Genomic DNA, 18,021 nt, shown 5'->3' on the forward strand with positions numbered 1-18,021 from the left:
AGCCCTCCACTGACTTCTATGATATCCTTAGCTAACTGCATCCAGTTGCTACTTTGTATTCCAATCTCTGCGAGATCCATCTTAATATTGTCCTCCCATCTGCGCCTAGGTCTTCCTAATGGTTGTTTTCCGATTGGTCTTCCAGTCAAGACTTTGAAAGCGTTTCTACTTTCTTCCATTCTAGCTACATGACCCGCCCACCTAAGCCTCCCAGACTTGACGACCCTCACAATGTTGGGTAAACCATATAAATTATGTAGTTTCTCGTTATGAAGTTTCCGCCATTCCCCATTCCCGTTCCTCTTGGGTCCGAATATTCGTCTCAGAATCTTGTTCTCAAATACTTTCAGTGTATGTTCTTCCCTCAGAGTAAGTGACCATGTTTCGCAGCCATACAAAACAACAGGCATGATTATCGTTTTGTATATTTTAAGCTTCAAATTCCTCGACAGAATTCGCGCCGACAAGAGATTTTGGACCGAATACTAACACGAATTCCCTGCTTTTAGTCGACATTTAATTTCTTCGTGAATATGATTTTCCTCTGTTAATATTGATCCTAGATATTTGAAACTATCCGCTTTATCAAAAGTATTATTTAATATTTTAACGCATCCATAATTTGCTGTATTCCGGTCCCGACGCACTTCCATTTATTTAGTTTTCTCTGCATTTACTTCTAAACCCATGTCCCTGCAAGCGTTTTCTCTGCATTTCTTTCTATTATTCTCCTGTGCAAAATATCCCCATCTATGTGGTAACTTTGCAGCAAAGTTTATATTTCAATAACTATTGTCATATTGAGTGTTTACTAATACACTTGCCCAAATGTTTTCCTCATAAATCTAGCTATTATATGTTTAAAATAGTGTTCTAAAACATTATGTTCGTAAGTTACATGCGCTTTTCTTTAAAGTTCCTTAAATCTAGTGCAAAGTAACCCCGTCTTACGGTATTATCTGTCGCAAACGTGTTATTAGGTTATGTATATTCTTGTTATGCAGTTGTCTTCATAAAACTCATAGGTCTAGAAACTGGAATTTGCTTTCCTTTACTTTGTTAAGGTATATAACAACACATAAGTTGAATTATTCTGTACGGAAACTTTTTTGACCCATTGTATGTGTAGCCTGGACGCTGAAGAGAGGTGTTACATTACAAACAAAAGTGTACCTTTCGGTATAAGACGAAGGACCACAAATATAAACTTCCATGCGTTCTTGAGTACAAGAAATAAATATTGTATAATGTAACGGAACAGACAGTTTAAAAAATCTTGTCAAAAATAGGTTGGTTGGTAAACGGGGCTAATGATATTGTTAGTAGTAGCTTCTCAGAATCTTTTGCCTCCACCAGAGGGCCAAAGATGTGTCTGATTATCAGATGTGCGCTCTTACGAGTTAGGAAAAAGAAAAAAAAGATAAAATAAGTAGTTTTTCTTTTTGTTTATATACTTTTTCTTTCTCTTTCTTCGCTTGTTTTCTTTAATGGCTGTGGCTAACGGGACTGCGAGTTGTCGAGGAATAGGGAAGATTGTGAACACACAAACACACCAAAGCACAGACACAACGTGCAGTTTTCTTCTTCACTTGTGTTGTAGTGCCACAACAAGAACGAAACCCCGCAACGATGATCTCTCAGCTGTGACTCATGCAACAGCTTCTGCTGGAAGAAAAACTTGACGATCGCATTGCGTTCTCTTGTCCGTAGCGGCGTTATAGTGAGAGAACTTGCGTGAAGAAAAAACTTTCAAAGCAACATTGGTGGTGGGTGCGTGTCAGTGGGTTTTTGTGCCGGTGACTGCAAGCAAGACAAGATAGTTTTATTTTTTTTGGTTTCTTTAATCATGTGAGAGAACTGTCTTAGAATTCAAGTGTGTGTCTGTGTGTGTTTTCGCTGACAGGAAATTTTAAGAGACATGTGACTATTGCTGTGGATTTAGTGTTTTTTTTTTTCGTTCTAACAACAACAACAAAAAAGTGTTTTGTTATTGAAAGGTTGGATAAGTTGAAGTGCAATGTTTGTTGTGTTTGGGTTTCTGCTACAACAGGAAATGATAACAAGAACGTGTGAAGTAAGTACTGTGCTAAAGTTATCGTTTTACTTTCAGTCTAAAATGAACAAACTTTGAATTTTCTACATCAGACTTCATTATAATAATGAAAGCAGGGAAAACCAGAATAGTACGATTGTTGGACTATATCCAGGGGTGTCATTTGGGGAGGGCAGAGGAAAATCTGAGTAGTGGCGAATCTATCCGGGGGACGGGGGACTAGGTCTCCAAGTTTTATTTATTTTTTTATTTTTTTTATTTTGCGGGACAAAAATAATTTAAGCTATTATTTATATAGTCTATTTTTCAAAGTTTATATTAAACTCATGATATACCTTACATAATCTGGTTCTCACTGTCTTCCCCATTTTTTATCTTCTAGATCTGCCACTGCCCCTGAGTTTGAGAAACATGCTTTCAGTAAATCGTAGGCTATACTCAGTGGCGTATTTACGATTTTGTTTCGGGAGGGGCTTTGCCTGAAAATGTGAAAATTCTGCAAGATATTTCATATATTTGACTATAGTAAGAAAGATTTCGGGGGGCTTAAGCCCGGAAGCCCCCCCTAAATACGCCACTGGCTATACTAAAAAAAAACTTGAAGCTTTTATGTTAGTGGATAGTCCCGCCTGGTAAAATCTGAAGTGACTACTGGCTATATGAACTAGTTAACTAATGAGCTTTTGTGGGTACTATCCTGAGATCGATCCTTAATGAGAACTCAAAACATAGAACCCCTGACAGAACGGCGCACACTTCTGGTGGTGCTGGACCTGCTTGTGGTGGACATCATCATTAGGGTTCATATACGTCCCATGTTTTACGGGATTGTATCTTATTACGAACTTGTGTCCTGGCGTCCCGATTAATTTCTTCGGAACACACAATTATCTCGTTATTTATGTTTAACATTCTCATTCTTCAGTGTAAAACATGTAATTGCCAATAAATCGGTAGCTTTTGTAAAAATGCCATATCAATTGGGAATAATGTTAGGTTGCAAGAATAGTGCCACTAGCGGACGAAGCTGTCTGTAGAAAGTGTGAAAGCTGTGCTCGCTGTTTTAAATGTTTTTCAGGAAGAGTTGTATAGAATCTTATAACTAGATGAAACATGATTATTATTTACTTGAGGGCAAAGATCAATTATTTGTTATTGTTCAAATTTCAAGAGTGTTATTTCTGATCAACGTGCAACAAACTCACGAGTTATCGGTGGAAGCAATTGACAATTGGAGGACGATGAACGATCAGATGACGAGGCAATATTTGTCTGCCATTTTGGACTGCCAGCTAGGGGCCGGGGGCCTAGGCTTCCCAGTTTTTTTGTATGACAAAAATATTTGAAACTATTATTTATACATTTTTGAAAGTTTATAGTAAACGTTGCCATTTATTCTTTATTAGAAAATTTTTAAAACATTAGATATGATTTCAGTTCAGTTTTTCTGTTAGGCAACGTGTAAAACAATACTTGAGGTCCACAATGTCAACGTCCAACCTAACCATAAATCCATCGGGACAGTTAAGTTGGAAACTTCTGCAGGATCAATGAAAAATTGTAAACTCATGATCAAGAGCGCCCATCAGGGGGGCAAGGTGGGGCGCTGTCCTCCCCCCTAAGAGGAAATTGTACTTGGAATATCGAAAACCCGATAGAATTTTTACATTAGTTACAGCAAAATTTGAAATTATATTTGAAATGTCGCTTATACTTGCCCCCCTTGGAAACCGCAACATGGGCGCCCTTGCTCATGATATACTAGTATAGTCTGGGTCTGGCTACTTCCCACCCACATGTTTATGTTCTAGATCCGCCACTGCGCCCACTATTCCATATTTTTAAGTACACAGCGAGATTTAAAATTAATCTTGAAAGTTCTCTACGTATTTATTGAGCACATTAGAACGTTTCTATATTGACCACCATCGGTTCTGTTGATAATGGCCACTTACGGAAAATAAGTGTATTTTGAAGAAATAACTATTGTAGATCGAACATACTACATATCAGTTTTTCTTCTTTCTTTGTAAAAAATAAATAAAAAAATAATAACAAAAAGTATACTTATAAAAGGGCATGGTTTAAGATATTAAAATACCATGTTGTAAAAGTTGTCTCATCTCAACCTGCTGAGGAATGGATAGCCAACTAAAGAAAGAGAAAGAGAGAATGAAATAAAAGTAAACAAGAGATAAGAATGGCAGAGGCAAAAATGGCCAAGGCAGAGGGATGTGGAGACTTTTGAAAATATTATATATATAATATGATCAGTTTGTGAAGCTCTCTCATGGTTATATGATTAACGTATATAGCTTTGGCGCATGAGACCGGGGTTCGGTTTCCAGTGAGAGTTCATGTGATTCTGATTTCACGTTAAACCGTACCCTTACATCTTATATAGCATCAGTGCTGAAAGGGACATTAAGCTTCGAATCAACCGACTAAATAATACATATTAAAACTGCAATATAAAAATATTACATGAATCAAATTTCGCCAGTCGCATTCGATGACTTAAATGTAATTTTATACGAAACGCTAGATCACATTTTTTTCTTTCATATGACAGATAAGAGTTCCAGAGAAAAGCTATACATTCATATCAACCTTACCCACCGGTCCTTTGTTCTGAATTCACAAATAGATTCACTTCGTTAGTGGGTTTTGAGGACCACCAAACAGTGGAAACAAGTTGGGACTATTGTTTTTCTCTTTCGTTTCAACATTAATCTAACCGTAATTTCTTAATGAAAATGATCTCGTACTCTCAAATATTCAGACGTTTAACATCCAGATATACATTTAAGATTGCTTCAATGCGGCCAAGCTGCAAGATAAGACAGGTGGCCAACTTACAAAGTAATAAATAATGCATACCTAATAGGAAAATACAGGTTCCAGAACAATGGCGGGTGGCCAACTTAGAGACGTGGCCAAATAACAGACCACTCAGGGAAATAGGTTGTGTTGTCAATATATTCCCCATTCTGAAAGAATAACTTTTCGATTCAATTATGATTTCACTGGCTGACATGACGAACTAAAGGAAGACCACCTCAAAAATGTTGGTTAGTTTACTAAGTAGTATGTTGTGTGCTCATGATGATGGGATTGATACGAATCTAAGGTTGTAGTATCTACAAACATACTAATGTCAGATTGTTTTAAACAAATATGTTTGATGCGACGATGCTTATTATGAAGTAAATAGGTACTGTCCAGCTTTAACACTACTGTACACACTTGTGTATTGGTATATCACTCAGTGGCGACACAGAATTGTCTTGTGTGTGTATGGTTAGCATCATTAGTTAGCATAGACCTGGGTCCGACCAAGTGGCACATCTAGAAGGTAAAAACTGGGGAGGCCAGCCAGAATCCAGATTATGATACGCATATCAACAGTTTATAATAAACTTTCAAAAATGTATAAATAATAGTTTAAATTATTTTTGTTACGCAAAGAACTGGGGGCCTAGGCCCCCCGGCCCCAGCCCGGGCTACATCCGCCGCGGGGTCCGATTCCTTTATGTTAGCTCATGTAATTCGGATTCCACGTTAACCTTTTCAGGACCAACGACTCAGGGGCTGAGTCAGCAGTTTAAACCTCCATAGCTCGGCTCCTAATTAACCTAAAGAGATGATTTAGGTGTATATCTCTTCAGAAAGGATGAAACTTTCCAACGTTGTGCATTTCATCCACATTGGGAGTCCCGCAGAGGAAAGGTAGGGGGGAAAGTAGGATGGTCTTAGTTCCCCACTCCCTCAGCATTTGGGAAAATTTCCCTTAAAGGAGCTACAAGCATAAAAAGCGGTATCAATAAAGATAAATGAACATACTAACAAGTGATACTCTGTGTATATGCGAAAACTTTTTTTCTTGCGGAGCCGCGGTGGCTCAGTGGTAGAGCGTTCACCTCTGGTGCTTGGGGTTCCGAGTTCGATCCCAGCCCCCGCCAAGTGAACTTTGTGGTGGATAAACACCGTGTGCGTGGGTTTTCTCGGGGTACTCCCGTTTCCTCCCACTTTCTTCATTCCGCCATTTCATTCATTACTCATCATCACCGTCTCCTTTAGCCTAACCGGCATAACTGTGGGACGTAAAACTCAAAGATTTCATTTCATTTTTTTCTTGCGTACGACAAATAACAGTGTTGCCAGTGTCCCACAAACTTTGAAAAAATGTATTTTTTCGATTTTTTGGTTTCTTCTTTTTCTTTTACGGGTTGCGCACAGGGGGCACATAAGTTAACTCGTTGGAATCTGTGTCCCATTATCTTTACAACGAGGTATGGCTTATATATTTGTGACAATTACGGGCGTCGCTACGGCTGGCAACGTCAGGGTAGACCAAAATATTTCGAAAAATATGTACAGGATGATTCTCGTAGGAATCGCGTTCGGATTTTTTCTGTATTGAACTTTCGCTCTTCATTTTTTTACATGATTGTACCCAATGTCTAGCGTACACGTGAAAATATTTTTCCTGCGTGCGACAAGTAACAGTGTTGTCAGACTCTCACAAATTTCCAAAAACAAAAAATTCTCATTAAAAAAAAAATCTACGAGTTTACCACGAGGGCCGCAAAAGTTAGCTCTTTGGAATCTGTGTTCCATAAGCTTTACAATAAGGTATAGTTCATGCCCCTGTGACAATTAGAAAGGGTACTAGGGCAGCCAATGTAAAGGTCTTCGATTTTCTTGAAATCCCTGTCGGTGCGGTGGTGTCGGCCTACGCCTGATATAGCGTCGGTGCTGAGAGGGACGTTAGTTAAACTCCAAACCAACCAACTAATCGATTTCTATACTTGCACATCCCTTGTACACGAAATTTCAAACCTATATACAGGGTGTTTCAAAACCACACCGACAACGTTTAGAAGGTGATTCCTGACACTAAGACATATATATATATATATATATATATATATATATATATATATATATATATATATATATATATATATATATATATATATATATATAATATAGACCAACCTAGGTGCACAAATGCTTCCTTTCGGAGTTGTAGACTGCTGAAAACATGAAAAAATAACTTTAAAGATCCATAGCTCCAAAACTATTTGACCTATTGTAGTGGGGTCAAGACTTCACTGAGACACTAATATGTGCCCTATCCAAAAATCCGTGTTTCAGAATCCCAATGTACTCACGCAACCATTTTTATAGAGGGAGTTTGGCTACAGACATATAATTTGAAGTACTCACAACTACCTCTATAAAAATTGTTGTGTAAGTACTGCAGGATTCTGAAACATGGATATTTGGATAGGGCACATACTAGTTTCTAAGTGAAGTCTTGACCCGACTACGATAGGTCTCGTAGTTTTGGAGCTAAGGACCTTTTAAAGTTTATTTTTTCATGTTTTCGGCAGCCTATAACTCCGAAAAGAAGCATTTGTGCACCCAGGTAAGGTATATACTTTTTGTCTTATCTTGGTGTCGGGAATCACCTCCCAAACGTTGTCGGTGTTATTTTGAAACATCCTGTGTACATATTACATCAAGCTCATAGCCAGAACGTATGCCAGGAAGGGGAGTAATCATTTTTCTGTGGGCTAACTTGAATTCATCCTTACGTCCATACATATATATACACAAATGAACAACTGAAAGTTTCAGGAAGAGCTAAAGGTGGTTACAGGATGGCTAAAGCCCCCTGGCCACTCCTACCTACGAGCCTGCTGTATACCAATGGCATACACAAAATTCCATCAAATGTGTGTTCAGACACCCAAGTTCATATCGATAACATTTAGACAATAATAACGCTTAACGTGCACTACAGGTATTATTGCATCTTATTTAATATATCAACAAGTCACATTTTTTTTTTTTTTTTTTTTACATAATAATTAATAACACTTGATTTCCAAAGGTTGGCTATTAAGTTTAGGTATTTTCTAGACTTTTAAGATAATGAATGCTGGTATTTGTTCCAAGGGAGATAGCTCTTTCTGACTGAATACTTCTTTTGAAACAAAATGAAAATGAAATTAATTTTTTAGTCTAACATCGCACGATTATGCCCTTCAGGTTAAAGGGGAGTGATCATTAATGGAAGTGAATGATCGTGATTTTTTTTTGCTCCTACCTGGAATTGAATCCAAAACCACGTTTCCTTTTGAAACAGTTTTAAAAATTAGTTTCTTTTTCGATACAGTTTGGAAGAGATGACACATTTCACAAACGTCTTGTCTCAAATTCCACAAAGCACGTCTTGTATCGTGCGCATGCTACGAGACAACCTCGTAGCAACCCTACAACTCTCAATATTGCTTTCAGCTGTTAGGTGTTCTCGTAGTTTTCTTTTGACTAATGGGAAATATCACAAAAATCGATCGTACTTATATCCATGCGAAACAATCCAATGTGTCTCAGTTGTATCAGTTGGTATAGTTCAAATATAATTCAAAAGAATATATAAAAAAAATGTCAAAATGTAAAAAAAAAAAAAAAAAAAAAAAAAAAAAGCAACTCTAAGGATCCAGGTTGGTTTAACTTAAATGCAAAAGAGATCCAGCACAAAACATCAAAATTACCATGTTTCACACTTAAATGTATTGCTTACTGCTCCAAGCTTTAAAGTCTGTTTCAGTAGCAAACAGAAATTGAATGTAGATTAAGTACACAAAATTTTATAAGGTAATGAAAGGTTTCTTAATGTTGCACTTTGCAAATTATACATTTGTCAACATCCTTTGAAGTATTAATGAGTTTCTTTTTCTTAGTGTATCAAACCTTGCAACCTTCTGAACACAAAACATCAAAATTATCAGATTTCATGTTTATTGTAGTAGTCCTAAATAATCTGAGATCTGAACATTCGGGAACTTCTTTTGTTGAGAAAAGGGCCCGAGTGCCTCGAATATTATTGTTTCGGGTCATAAAGACAAATGGTACTGTTTCAGTGACACTTTTTCTCGTACAGTCACCAACAAAAGTATAGACGTCCCGCAAATATTTTTTTGTTAGCGACTTCAGAACGAACTGTTCTGTTGTTTCCTCTTACTTTCTTCGTTCCACCATTTCATTCATTTCTCATCATCAGTGCCTCATTTAGCATTTAGCGTGGGACTTAAAACAAATATTTCATTTCATTCCAGAACGAGCTGATAGTGTCAGAACTGTGCCGGAAATTACGTTGTTTATAGTGAAAGAAAACTCAAATTGAGTCCTTTGATTCTTAAGTGACTCAAAGCGAATATATGGCATATATTGTAATGTCAATCCATACGAGGTGGTTGCTCGACCATCTCCGAAAATTATAAAACTTTGAATGTGACAAACCTTGTGTATGAGAAGGTCAATAACACTATTCACGTTGTCGTATGTACAAGTGTTGTTGAATGGCGGCCATCTTTGTTGTCGGTGTAGTGCCAATTTTTGCATTTCCAGTCTCGGTCTCTTAACAATTAACTGTAGTTTTCGTAAACGCTTGGAAATGCAAAAATTGGCACTCCACCGACAACAAAGATGGCCGCCATTCAGTAACACTTGTATATATAAAAACGTAATGTTATTGACCTTCTCATACACAAGATTCATAACACTCCAATTTCTATAATTTTCGGAGATGGTCGAGCAACCATTTTCCTTATCTTTGGACGACTTCAGATGGATTGACCCAATATCCAGCATGGTTGTGTTTACAAACACCTGGCATGTGCTTCTATTTACAAACATCAATCATGTGCGTCTTACTACGGAGTACTATAGCTGGAGACGACGGAGACAGCAGCGACACGATTGGTCATATGACGACAGAAGAACAGCAGCGCCACAGCCTTATCTGGAACACCTATATAACCGAGAGGATTTCAACCACTGATAAGAATTTCGACTGGTCAAATCCCCTTTCTTGTCTTGCAGTGGGGCTTTGGAAGTACCTCACCTAAACCTAAAGGACATTATGCAAAGTCGTTCTGACGATTGACTAGAGACATACTAAAGAGAACGACTAACATATGCTTTCTGCAGTAGTCAGGCCTTTAGTATGACGCTAATCATACGTCAAAACGACTGTGCATAAGGCCCAAAGATTCTACAGCCTGTGACAAACATCTTGGCATTTCGGCTGAACGAATAAAATGCAAGCTGTGACGCGATGTTGCCGAATGCTAAGGGGTGTGGTTATGGCTAATCGGACGAACTACAGCGTGATCACGTGGCAGAGGATAGATGTGGATGTGTACAAAATAAACGTGGCAATACCGCTGGCCTCTCATTTGCTATCAGCATTAAAAGGGAACTTGGAGTGCCGCCTTCAAACGCCAAGATGTTTGTCACACCGTTTAGTTTGCAGTGGATCATTGAGTGTTCTACTCCTCCTCACGTAGAACTTTACAAGATTATATATATAATTTACAGATGACTGTACAGATGACAATTATGAATCCATGTTCTTTTGGGATCAATGAAAATAAAACCCGAAGAGAAAACTGAAGAAGAGAGGTTTTTAAAAATGACCACTTATTTCTAAATTTCAAGTGTCTCAGTCCGGTGAAGTTTAATAGAGTTCGGAAATAATGAAAAGGTAGCTAAACTAGATCCCCTAATACGATTTATTTATTTCTTGGAGATAGAAAGCATTTACACAACAAAATGCATATGTATTCTTTAACATAGATCATGCTCTTCACTGTCAAAATTAATCTAAACCTGCAGGAATAGAAATATTCATTCAAGTGCCAGAGCAGAGCGGGAAGCAGATCACTGCTTGAAGCAATTTTCTCAATGAATAGCTTTTAAATTGGTAACATTAGACTAAAGTAAATGAACATCGTTGTTTGTGGTTGAAAGTTCGTATATGTCCGTCGTTAACGTGCAACAAACAGTACCCTCTAATTTGTTACAGAACCGCTGATTATGGAAGATTTATACTTAATGATTGCAAGTGGGAATTTGCTTACTGTTTCAATCTTTAATGTCTATTTTAGTAGCTGACAGAAATTGAACGTAGATTAGTACACATAATTTTATAAGGTAATGAAAGGTTTCTTAATGTTGCTCGTTGCAAATTGTACTTTTGTCAACATCCTTGAAGTATTAATGTTTTTTTTTTTTTTCTATTGGCAATTAACAAAGATGGCCGACACAAAAAGATATTTGGACTACTCTGAAGGCTGCTTTGAAGCCATTGTTGGGTGACTTAATATGGATAGTTATCTGTCTTTTACTTTTCAAGCATTCTAAGTTCCAGCTGGTGTTACTGAGCTGATGATGATTATATGGTAAAATAAGATTGTGACAAAAATTTGCGTATGCCATAATTTCCCATCGCCATTTGAATTTACGCAACTGCTCGATCATGATCGTATGTATATCTATTCCGGGGCCTTATTCCTAACCAGCCTTCCCAAAATTGAGGAGCGTTACGCAACGCAAAACTTGCACAAATCAATTATAACTTCTATCTCTGTTACCGCAACTAAAACGCAGATTTACGTTGCGTTGACGCAGACCATTGCAAAATGGGACCCTCGCCGCCGTATGCAGAGTCGTTTTGACGTATGATTAGAGTCATACTAAAGGGCTGACTACTGCAGGAAACATACTGTATGTAAGTGAACTCTTTAGTATTGCACGAATCACGCGTCAGAACAACTCTGCATAAGCCCTTCGATGTTTAACATAACATCTCGTCTCAACTAACTCACTCTATGGCAGTGTTGAATTCAGACCTTTGTACAAAGGGGAGCAATCAAAATTTAGGGAGGGGAGAGCTTTGTTATAGATTGGAATTGAGCAGCAGGACTCTGTTGCAACAAACCTCGCAACTTGTTATTATCTGGTCGATTGCAATAACCAACATATTGCCATTTTCCCCTAAGTAACGTTGTAAAGCATTTGTGTGCATCTGTATCTAATTTCCAAGTTTTTATTTAACGTCGAGTTTATACGAGAACGCGGTTTGTTAATTAGAACAATTAGGTTGGGCAAAAGAAGAAACTAATTTTCTTTTTTAAAAAATCCTTGCTTTTAAGACTTTTATTTCCGAAAAAATTAAACAGAACAAAGCAAATATTTCAATGCATGAGTAATTATGGATATTCTAGGGGGGTGCTCATCCCCCCCCCCCCTCTTGAGCATGCCTGAATTCAACACTGGCCTATGGAATCCGGAGGTTCAATGCCGCGTTCACAGAAGCTCTTCATTGGCTTCTATCCTTAGCCAACTGGATCCAGTTTCTACTTTATATTCTTATTTCTGCGAGATCCATCTTAATATTCTTCTATCTGCGTCTAGGTCTTTCTAGTGGTCGTTTCCCAATTGCACTTCCAGTTAAAACTTTGAAAGTGTTCCTACTTTCTTCCATCCTGGCTACACGACCTGCCCACTTGAGCCTCTGTATTTGATGACTAACAATGTTTGGTAAACGATATAAATTATATAGTTCCCCGTTATGAAGTTTCCGCCATTCCCCATTCTCGTTCCTCTTGGGTTCGAATATTCATCTCAGGATCTTGTTCTCAAATACCTTCAGTCTGCATTCTTCCCTCAGAGTAAGCGAACACGTTTCGCAACCATACAGAACAACAGGCGTGATTATCGTTTTACATTGTCTGGTTTCAACAGTGACTTAAATATATATGAGACATGACTCTACAGTTTGACATGGGATCCAAAAACACCAAATATACTCTGACCTAAAATTAAGCAGCGATTTTGAAACTTTTTTCAAGTGGGGACCACTTTTATCAGTCTGAATTTTCTGTGGGTCTCAATGCCCTTTTCCCTTCGTGAGCAAATGCATGTTTATTAGTGAATCTTTGCAGTGTATGTTATCAGTATAGTTATATTTGCAAAGTAATATAGATTAAAATTACCTCAATTTTGTATTGGTGTTAACATAATAAAATACATATAAGTTTCTTTTAATAATTGAAGGCTATCAACAGTATTTTACAGGGTAAATAGAATAATTATAAATTTCATAAAAGTCCTGGGAGGTGAAGCTAAAGACGCTTGCTTATATAACTTCCAAACTATCTTTGAGATTCTCAAGTCTGTGATACGAAATTCATTGAATTTTATTTGATCTTTCCTGGACTAATGTACAATCTTAGAAATCAACAAGAGGCAGACCTCATAGATCACAGTTTGAGAAACGCTGCTCTAAAGTAAAGGCGAGAACACTTATCCTTTTACCAGGAGGAAGCTTACTAAAAATTTGTAGCCCACTCGATTCTAACTGACAAATTACAGTGTGTGAAAATATCTTCTAGATGATTCTCAGTACTCACAAGGAGGATTTATTCAAATTATTCTCAAAATATTGAAGATTATTGATCTTGAATAGATAAATTTGTCAATAGAAACTCTTTTAATTCCTTGACGTGCTCTGTACCGTTTCTCCAATTCTTTCTTTTCACTATAATCAAATTTGAGCATCCGTATTTTATTTCTGGACATTATAGCGTTACCAGCAATTCAGCTTGAGAAGATATTATTATTATTATTATTATTATTATTATTATTATTATTATTATTATTATTATTATTATTATTATTATTATTATTATTATTATTATTACTTCTTAGATTCAAACTGGAATTTGGTTCAGTTGTCTGGAACAATGTATCTAACACAATTGTTAACAAAATTGAAGCTGTGGACATTTTGGGGACTTCAATCTCTATCGGAAAGGGGAAAAAAATTGATAAATTCTTTATTCAAATGGTATTGAATAACAAGTATAGTAGCGAATATTGCTTAGAAAATATATGAATGAGAGTGCCGATTTATAGTGTTAGAAATCGATCAACATTGATAGCATAAATTCGAAACGTGAAATACTGGGAAGAGTGACAATGTCTTATAATTTTAAATGCACATATGTTAAGAGAAATAACAGAACAATTCTTTCAAAAAGCAAACTGTTTTAATCTTATGACAAGCGTTCTAGCTGCTGTGTATCCTCACAGTCAGTGTATTTTTATGTTATAATCTTTTATTCAAAGAAACAGTCTTTTATGTTAAAATATGACAATAAGTGACCAAGATTTTGCATCCTGGATGTACAATTTTAAACAAGGTTGACTCATTCTTTTAAATGCTAGTTAAATGAGACTTTAATTTGCATAATTCTGTTAATTGTATATTATGAAATTTACTAGTTTGAACCTTATAATTCTAATATATTAACCTTCTGACAAAGGCCTGAACCTGCTCTAATAGTCATTCTATATTATAGATTTTCTGGTCTGTTTAAAATGATTTATACTGTATATTTATTTTGACATAGTGCTGTATTTTTGTCTATAAGCTGTTCACAACACTTAAAATAAAATTATTATTATCCTTGATTTATAAAACAAATATTTTCTCCGATTCAGATAATAAATACGGTAAATTCATCTCTCAGACGTACTGATGTTTTAGACAAAACGTTAAGAAAGTGCCTCACATACAAATTTACGTCAGCACTCTCACTTGGCTCAGAAGTGTCCTACTCTAAATCGGGATCATTCTTACTCCTAGAAATACTGACACTTTTAGTATTACAAGTAAAAATTACGGAACAATTAATTAATGTAGAAAACCAATATTTAAAAGGCAATTCTACAGGATTATAATAAGATATTATTACAGACATAAAGGGAAACGGAGGTCCCAAAATATAGAATGAAATTCTAAATTTTATAGGGCCTATATACTGCAAAATTTTCACTAAAATGAGAAGGAAATTTCATATATTTTTCATTATCCAGTCAAAACTTTTGATCTGGTACCATTTATATCATTATTCTATTATTTTTGAGTAATTGTTAATACCCTGTTTAAAAGAGCTACGCAAGCTTTTGTGATCACTTGTGTTTTCTACCTTGATTAATTTATTTCTATTAACAGTTAAAAATAATTGGACCTAACAATCAGTTTAGTGAATCCTGCTTCCCAAAGGTTTCGTTCAAGGAATTAGTCACTGTGGGATCTGAAACTGGACTATTTCATCATAGCTGTCAAATCTTATCTACCTGTCATTCAGAGGTGATCGCTAAATGGACGTAAATTGAGTTGGTTGCAAATTGGAATATATCACACTTTAATTAATGTTATCCACGTCTTTTTACCTATCTCGAAAGAGGAAGCCACGCTTTCCACAGGATTGTCCAAACACATCAGGAGAAAACAAAGTAAGAGAACTTTTTCCTAGTAATGTATTTGGACAACCCTGCAGAAAAGTCGAACGAAGCTTGCATCTTTCTACATAAGTCGTGAGTAATATGCCGAAGCGCTTCTAAATATGAAAATTATAATCATGCTTTAGCCAAACCCTTAATAGTACCCAAACCACACGTAAAATTGTTTCCGAATATGGTTCCAAATGTTTTATGAATGTGCTTGTTAACTCTTTCTTCAAAGATCCACAAAGTAGACCTTTCTCCTTTCTTAGGCATTCGTTTTATCATTCCAAATTTCTAATTCATACATTTATTGAGCTTCACAGTTCACGTCTTTACTAATAATATTGCATATGTAAAGAAAACTAGCCTGTTCTACTTTCTTTCTTCCTGTTTAGTACAGTCCATTTTTGTTGCAGTCACCATCGCATTTGACTTTTTAGCACTTATTTTCATGCAATAAAAATAAAATCTCACTTTTCTCGAAGTTTTTCGTAACAAAAGCTGTACCGTTTTCAAAATATTTATACCTAATTATTTTACCGAAATATCATCTTCCTCATACAGATCATTTTCTATATCTCTTCTAGATAGATATGAAATATAATAATATTGCTGAGAAGCAACATTCCTTTTGAACTTCCTTTCCAGTTACAGTTCCTTTGTATGATACGAGAATATTCTAACTCTTACTTGTTCGGTTATGTGATTCTGAGTCTTTAATTTCTTAATTCCATTCAAATTTCTTTAGAACTCCAACAGAAGACTTCCTAGTCCATGTAATCAAAAGTCAAAATCTTTTCTACATTATTTTTTTTTTTTTAAATACTGAATTCAAGGGATATCCAAACTCTCGAGCTCAGCTCTTGCGCCCAATAAATGAGCGCAATCCTGGTTGAATACTAATTCTATAAGTGGATAGCAAGTCAGAGCAAATGCGAACCATACTGAGGCTAATAGCCCCGAGTCCAACCAAGCTCGAATGTCAATGAGGCTAGTGAGCCCGATTCCGAGCAAGCTCGAATTACAGTGAGGCTAATGAGCCTGAGTCCAAGCAAACGCAAGCCACATTGAGACTAATGAGCCTGAGTCCAAGCAAACGCAAGCCACATTGAGACTAATGAGCCTGAGTTCAAGCAAACGCGAGCCAAATTGAGGCTGGTCAGACCGAATCCGAACAAACGAGAGTCACAATGATGCTATGGCGCTATTGAGTCCGAGTCCGAGCAATTGCGAACTACAGTGAGGCCAGTGAACCCGAATCCAAACAAGCGCGAACCACAGTCGGGCACGTAAACCCGAGTTCGAGCAAGCTCGAATCACAGTGTGGCTAGTGAGCCCAAATCCGATTAAGCTCGAATTACATTGAGATATTTGAGCCCGAGTTCGAGCGAGTGCGAGCCTCATTGATGCTAGTGAGCCCGAGTCCGAAGAAGAGCGAGCTACAATAAGGCTAGTGAATCCGAGTCCGAGCAAGCCTGAGCCACTTGGCTAATGAGCTCGGGGAGAAGCAACTACAAGCTCATTGGAGATAGCGAGCCCGAGCTTGAGGAAGTGCGAGAGTTAATGAGCGTAAACCCCATTGAGGATAGTGATTCTGAGCCCGAGTGAGTCCTGATTGCCAAACTATTATCTCGGCTGCGCATATTTCCATGTTGGTTTGGAATTGAACTTTCTTTTCGAGCTATATGAGACGTGCACCTATAGCTGAACGTGGGATACAAACCTCATAAGCTTCAAACGGGAATTAAATCTGGCTTTCCCGCGCCTATATTCCCTTGCCTTTTGTGGTATAAACTTTCAATTATTACTTGTAACAACTCACTAGCATCTCTTTTGCGTAAACTACTCCTAAACGTAGACTGTTCCTGCTTCATCTCTTCTTACCACTTAGTGGTGTCATTCAGCCTGTTCGCCCGAACCGGCTGTTAAAACGTATCAAATTCCACAAACCAGTTGTTAATATTTGCTCTTAACAGCTAGATAGTATTTGCAAAAGAAAATTAATTATCTAGTGCTACTTTTGGAAAGCAACATTCAAAGTAAAGATGTTACATGACTTAATCCTAGTCACCAGGCCCACAACCAGGGGGAGGGGCTAGGGAGGGCCTGGCCCCTACGCAAAATGCTATTATTAATACAAAAACCCAATTTAGCTTGGTAAGAGAATATTTAATGACTTTGCCCCCCTAACATATTCATGACCCCTCTAAACTTCTGTGGCTGGTTGTGGGCCTTCTAGTCACCATGAGTAGTATCATTGAAATAAATAATAATAAATGTTATTTTAATAATATTAACACTGTCAACTCACTGTACTGGTCATAGAACTGGTTGCTAACTGTTTTGAATGACATCAATGTGTATACTGTGCAATGAAAATCAGTGAGTCACTTGACTGAATCTAATAAGGGCACTCAAAACATTGGATGATAGCACGAAGATATTGCTATTATGCACCGCATACACAAATTATTTACTAACTTATATTTACCTCGTAAGTACTTCCTTTCATTTCATACTCCTTCAAGCTATAGGAACATTTTTCGTACGTAAATTTATTTTTAAACTTAATATGTTATTTTCTAATGTATTAAGTAGCTTATCTACTATCCAATGTCAGGGGTCTTTTTAACATATCAGTTTGCGGCGGGGTAACGCAAAATTTGCGTTTTATTTTGCGATAATCGTCATAGCAGTTATAATTGTTTCTTCCTTGTGTGTGTGTGTGTGTGTGTGTGTGTGTGTGTGTGTGTGTGTGTGTGTGTGTGTGTGTGTGTGTGTTGTAATCCTCAGATTTTGCAAAAGACTGAGACGTA

General features: G+C 36.9%; 1 protein-coding gene across 5 annotated transcripts in view; it reads left to right on the top strand.

The window, feature by feature from the left end:
• LOC145670240 (growth arrest-specific protein 2-like) overlaps nucleotides 1–18,021 on the top strand; it is a 370,305-nt gene that overhangs the window by 135,711 nt on the left and 216,573 nt on the right. Inside the window, exon 1 of one of the 5 annotated variants that reach the window (XM_081738639.1) lies at nucleotides 1,516–2,074. The exons of the other annotated variants lie outside the window; for them this stretch is intronic. The gene's annotated coding sequence lies outside the window, so the exon portion shown is untranslated. Of the gene's footprint in view, nucleotides 1–1,515; nucleotides 2,075–18,021 lie in introns of those variants that run through there. 5 annotated transcript variants of the gene reach the window in all.

Source organism: Thermobia domestica, chromosome 14 (genome assembly GCF_964235325.1).
Source record: "Thermobia domestica chromosome 14, izTheDome1.hap1.1, whole genome shotgun sequence".
In the NCBI taxonomy this organism is placed as follows: domain Eukaryota; kingdom Metazoa; phylum Arthropoda; class Insecta; order Zygentoma; family Lepismatidae; genus Thermobia; species Thermobia domestica.